Below are 6,466 nucleotides of genomic sequence, written 5' to 3'. Positions count from 1 at the left end.
TTAGAATTATTCCCGTTTTACATTATTTGTCTTCGCTCTGTAATGGAAATTCAACGTTTGGTCAACACACACAGGAATCACACACACACACTCTGGACCTTTAATGAAATATACGGCTGATTCAAAACCACACAGACTCATTCAAAGCATTATAAACCAGTAAGAAAAATGTATAAATGATAAATCGAGCCATCCACCTAACCATCCCGACATGCCTCTCCCCACACAACTCATCACTAGACTAGAAACTGTCATTCTTTCTCGAAACAAAACACATTATAGGCTTCCTTTTTTTTTTCCCCCCCTTTTTTTCCCAGCAGGAGACAGACGGGCGGCGGTGACGGTAGGCTAGCTTTGTCCTGCACCGCCAATATTGCGGAAGCTTTAGATCTTGTGAAGGATACAAATTACGAATGAAAGGTTGTAAATTAGATCTGGAAGACGGGAAATGCCGCCTCTACGACCCATTCAGGATCCCCCAGCCATATTTCCTGCCTCCCTTTGAATAGAATAATTAGATGGGCGGGAACAGCTCCTCCGAGGGTGTTCTTAATTCATTCACAGCTTTATATTGCTTACCTGTGCCCTGCCTGAAGGATTTATTCGTATAGGCAAATTATATGTAAATTATTTCATAGCAATTTACAGTTTAAGTTTTAAAATATGTATGAGAAATAGCAGTAACATCGCAAAGAAAGTAGATAGGGTTTCCACTCACAATTATCGTGATGAAAGTTGTTACGTGAATATTGTATAGTTTTTTTATATATGACAAATAGCTTTACAAAATATTGGAACAATGGAATGTGGCGTGTCTTTGTCCTCATCGGTTCATATTTCCATCTGGAGTACCTAAACTTGAGTAATCTCCTCCACTCGTTTTCTTGAATATGTCGTTCTGTTTTAATCTCTTACCCCTTCTATATTGATTCGCCCAATTCATCTGCAATGACATGTCGAACACCCATAGTTTTTTTTTTCTTTTTTTTACACGAGAACTTAAGAAAATAGGGAAACTCTAAAACGCCATTGACTTACATAAGACACCTCCCAAAGGACAGAAGAATCTATTACTACTACAGGAAAAGATCAGCAAAAAGAATGACCAATAAATATTTAAGCTAAGACTATCCAACAAATATGTGTACATCAGCTGTTTCTTTTAACCTTACTTAATATTCGATAATAAAATAAGCCTCACTAGATACACCCTACCATCTCCCAAAACACGCAACTTATTTCCACATCAAGCACAACACCTATAGAATTCAATATGTGGCAACCCACACTACTAGTGCAAGTATCCCTTAATAAAATTTACAACACAGGAAGAAGCAAGGAGACATAGTACTCCATTTCCTGTGAGTCTCGAGGGAGGAAGAGAGGCTGCGAAGCACTATAAATGATGCAATAATTTTGTGTGGTTGGGGTAGAGGCGGTGGTCAGGCTGTGTAATACTGGCGATGCATCTTCCTTTTCAAACGAGACAAGCGAGCGGTCTATCCCACACCGGGGAGTGTCTCGGTGCTGCCTCGCCCTCTCAGTGACTGCCAGCGTGGTGGAGTGCGGGCGAGCACGTGAACTCTTATCTAACCTGCTGCGTAAAAAAAAAAAAAAAAAAAAAAATTGAATGCTGTTGTAGTGATATTTATACATTACGTTCTGTGTATTGAGTGTGGCGTGGACGTAGGAAAGATATTGTGTAAATGTGTCATAGAAAAAAAAAAAACATAATTGGTGATAAAAGTTATTGGATTGTTAAGTGAAGTGAATATTGGCAAGACTACAGCTACTACTACTACTACTACTACTACTACTACTACTACTACTATACTACTCTACTACTACTACTACTACTATTGCTGCTGCTGCTGCTTGTGGTGGTGCTACTGCTAGTTGGGGTTTGGTAAGTACTATTAAATAACTTTTGATTAATTCGCTGTAATTCTGTTTTGTACTTTTGTGTTTTTCGTTGGTTGGGATCAATGCCAGTACGCAGATACAGTGCTACACGCTATGTATGTGAAACGAACACAACAGATGAAACAAAACGCACCATTTTGTCCCTGAACTTCCATCACACATTCTCCCACACACGCGCGCTAAATACACCCTGCCTTGGTCTTCACGCTCCGCTGTTCGTCTCCTCCATAAAATTCCGATATTCCTCATCAGGGACATAAAGGCGACGGGACCTCACCTCACTAACCACCTACAGAGACCCACAATACTGCTCGAGTCTGCCACACACACACACACACATACACACATACACGTGGGCATTAGGTTAGAAAAATTTCAAATGACTGATTGATGAGAAAGTTAATTAGTATGCTTAATATTTGCATTCAAGGGAAATTATTATTAAAAGTTTACCGCAACGAGAGAGACCTAAAAAAAAAAAGTCCTGTATTTGACATTGTTGTTGTTATTGTTTTATGGATATTGTTATTACTGTTAGTTTAGTGGATATTGATATAGCAAGAGTTGGGTTTTTAAATTAATAGTTTCTTTTTTTTTATATATCTTTACTGTACCTGTTTCGAAATAGGTTAATAAATGAGGATATGAATCAATAGAAATATAGAACAGTGAAAATAATAAACCACTATTTGTCAGTTATCTTCAGCCCATAACAGTGAAGGACTCTAATAATAGAAAAAAAAAAATACAAAAAAAATAATACACCACAAAAGGGCAGAGAGAGAGAGAGAGAGAGAGAGAGAGAAATGGGGACAGAGTTGTGAATAGTAAGTTTTAATCCCAAGACGCGCGTATCCCGCCTCGAATGTTTCTTGCCGCTCAACAACCCTCAAGCGGGCCGTAAATAGAATTGGCCGCGGAAAAGCCTCATCGTCACCAATCGCCCTATCACTCTCTCTGTCCCGCCAACACACACACACACACAGACACACACACACACACAGCAGAGATCGTGGCATATGCAAGGATGGACATTAGCGAGGTAGTTCGAATCAAGAATCTCCTAAACTATGAACTGAAGCTCCGATCCAGCGGTAGCACTGCCACCTGACGTCCTCAAATGAAGTTAGCAAAGAGGAATTGGGGAGTTGATGGGTTGTATCGTATATACTATTAATACTTATACTGCATTATGGACTATGTTTGTTCCTTCATATACTACCACTACTACTACTACTACTACTACTACTACTACTACTACTACTACTACTGCTGTTACTACTGTACATAATGCATTGGTACTATTAATAATATATATGGTACATGATAACTCGCATGTATTCGATCTTCCTTGGGGCGTTGGCGTGTTCCCTCCCTGGTCATCATGAACCAGTTATTCTTCGCCAGAGGGCAGGTCTGTTGTTCTTTGTGGTTGTAGGGTGGGTGTGAGTAATGTGTTGGGTGTGGGTACAAGGCTATGATAACGTGGGTGTGGATATCAGTGAAGCGCAGGTGCACGATAAAGTTTAGAGCCCGCATAGACCTCTCTTTCACACACACACACACACACACGTGCCTGTCAACCCACCTTGCTTCTAGTGCTGCTTTCCCCATTTATGTAATTATCAGGAAACTTTTTTTTTCCTTTTATTGTTGTTATTGATGATGATGATGATAATGATGATGATGATGACGAGGGTAGTAATAGTAATAATAATATCATCTACCAAGTGCATGCTGGCAGTAATTGTTCTTACTGAATTTGGGGGAATGTGAGTTTGAGATAAAAAAAAAAATATTATATATATATATATATATATATATATATATATATATATATATATATATATATATATATATATATATATATATATATATATATATATATATATATATATATATATATATATATATATATATATATATATATATATATATAATGATAAAATGAAATAAAAGATCATAATTCAGCGTGATGAATTGCCTGCTCAGTGCTCACGTCCTGCACAGATGAAGATGATACATGTGCGCGGGAACTCATGAACATAATAATAATTACTTGCTTGCTATAAAATAAAATAAAATAATCATAATAAACATTACAAACATTTAAACTATCCTTACCCAACTACATACTTACGTCCCCCCTTCCCCCTTCACTCTCTCTCTCTCTCTCCCTCTTTCTCTCCACGTCCACGTCACTGTCATCCCCGTCACACACTTCCCGTCCTAACCACTGCGTCTCCCAGCTTGCCCCTCGGTCTTGCTGGGGAGAGTGCACGGGCCGCCAAGCCGTGTCTCAGGAAGGAACAGCCTTACAACACGGCAATACCTCGCTGGACTCGGAAGTTGTGGTCGTGAATATGTCACCAGAACCTGCCCAGACTGACTTAATGGTGCTCTCTGTGGCGCCAGACCCCGCCCGAATCCTTCCCTTCTCCCTTACCTACCTCCTTCTTTCCCTTCTGTCCCTCGTATCCCTTTTTCCTCCATGTTTTCCCCCTACATGTATTTTCTTCTTTTTTATCTTCTTCCTTGTCTTCTTCTCTTCCTTCATTCTTTCGTCTTATGTGTTTCTTTGTCTTCTTCCTTCCTTCTAAATGTTTCTCTCCTCAGCCTTCTCTCCTTTTCTTCTATCTATCATGTCTCGCTTTCAATCCCTCCCTACTTCTTTCCATCTCTAGTGTTCTTCCCTCATTTTCTCCATCCATTCCTAATTTTTCTCTCTCCTTCCCTGGGTTCAGTAACCGCTCATTTGCAATAAGTACATTCAAATCGCAGCCCGCTCAATTTGTAGTTTTTAGTTTCATTTGTTTTGTTCTTTTAAATTTGAACTATATCGTATTTTTGTTACTTTCAACTTTCATTTTAATATTACTAGTATTTGCGTGCAATTTTATAATTCAGCTCTACATGACTGTAGTTGTTGCGACACCACACAAGAATTTTTTGTTTTTTTATAGCTTCACTTCGCTTCTCTTCTTCCCTCCATCCCTCCAATTTTGCATGCCCCGACCTCCATTCTTTCCTCCTTTTCATCTTTTCATCCTTTTGTGTCTCTCTTTTCTTCCTTCTTTTCTCCCTTCTATTCCTCTCGTCCCTCTCCCTATCCTTCTTTCCTTCCTTCCATCCCCTGCGTTCTTCTTTCATCCTTTCCTCCCCCCTTCCCTGCCCCTCGTATGCCGGAATATCGATCCTTGCTTTCCCTTCCAATGTGATCCCTGGGCTCAACACTAGCTTGGGTCATAAAGAAAAATGGTCTCTTTTAAGTTTTAGTGTTTTTCTTATTTTTGGCCTCCCTCACCGGGCAAAAATGAAAAATACGTAAAATAAATACGATAATAAACCAAACAAGACAATTCTCCTCCAATTTTTAATAATCCTTTCGGCAGTGGACCTTTTTTCTACCTTTCTGAAATCCTTGGCCAGACCAGATCCTCTTACATACAAACCTATCTAACTAACCAACCAATTAACTAATTAACTAACTAACCAACTTACTAACTAATTAACTTACTAACTAACCAGCGAACAAGTAAATAAAACAGAAAAATAAGTAAGGAATAATTAAGTAAATCAAAATAATTTAAGGCGAAAAAAGTTATGAAGCACTTTATTATCTAAACGTTCACAGTATATACAAGTCTTAATATTGCAGGCCAGACAATGATGCACCAACAATGTACCTCAGTGGCAATTAGTGAAGTAATAAACTCGTGCTGCAAAAATACCACAAGTCATGACTCCCAACTTCCTCTGATTTGCAACCAAGCGCATTTTTCTGGCGTTCATCTAAGCCCCTCTGGAGGCCACGTGAAGCCACTCTATTGAGAATATGCTTGACCTGCCGCAGACACAGGTTAAGAAAAATGCGACATAAAGAAATAACATGATACAGTTTTACATATTCTCGCTCAGTGAAGGAAAATTATTAATTTGCGCCGTTGATGAGAAGGAAGGGCATTTGATTTCATGTTTTGTCACCACTGAGTTTATACTGGAATACTTGGGTGTATTTGTTGAGAGAGAGAGAGAGAGAGAGAGAGAGAGAGAGAGAGAGAGAGAGAGAGAGAGAGAGAGAGAGAGAGAGAGAGAGAGAGAGAGACAGACAGAGACAGAGCCAGACAGAGCCAGACAGAGACGGAGCCGGACAGACAGGAAGCCAGCAGCAGCATCTCCACCGTGATATATTTGGACAATAGTTGATGCTCAGTTGCTCCGGGACGATAACGTTTCCGATGCTAATGCTGTCACGTTCCATGTTTGGATTATTAGGAATTATTCTCAGATCTTCCTCCTGCATCCAAATTTAAAAGGTGATGTATTACGTGTAAGAGATAAACAAGACATGTAAGTGATAAAGAAAACATTGCTATTGTAGGATATTATTGTTTAGTGAGTTAACGTATGTTTCTTTATTTTTTTTTTCTTTTCTCTCTCTCTCTCTCTCTCTCTCTCTCTCTCTCTCTCTCTCTCTCTCTCTCTCTCTCTCTCTCTCTCTCTCTCTCTCTCTCTCTCTCTCTCTCTCTCATTATTGGGAGTT

General features: G+C 39.2%; 1 long non-coding RNA gene across 1 annotated transcript in view; it reads left to right on the top strand.

The window, feature by feature from the left end:
- Nucleotides 1-1,201: 1,201 nt before the first annotated feature.
- LOC135105072 (uncharacterized) overlaps nucleotides 1,202-6,466 on the top strand; it is a 23,451-nt gene continuing 18,186 nt past the window's right edge. The window contains exon 1 of the long non-coding RNA XR_010270685.1: nucleotides 1,202-1,906. This is a non-coding gene — a long non-coding RNA (uncharacterized LOC135105072). The remainder of the gene's footprint in view (nucleotides 1,907-6,466) is intronic.

The sequence above is a fragment of the Scylla paramamosain genome, chromosome 11 (assembly GCF_035594125.1).
Source record: "Scylla paramamosain isolate STU-SP2022 chromosome 11, ASM3559412v1, whole genome shotgun sequence".
In the NCBI taxonomy this organism is placed as follows: domain Eukaryota; kingdom Metazoa; phylum Arthropoda; class Malacostraca; order Decapoda; family Portunidae; genus Scylla; species Scylla paramamosain.
The sequence above is the reverse complement of the archived record's forward strand: the minus strand, read 5'-3'. Positions and strand labels throughout refer to the sequence as shown.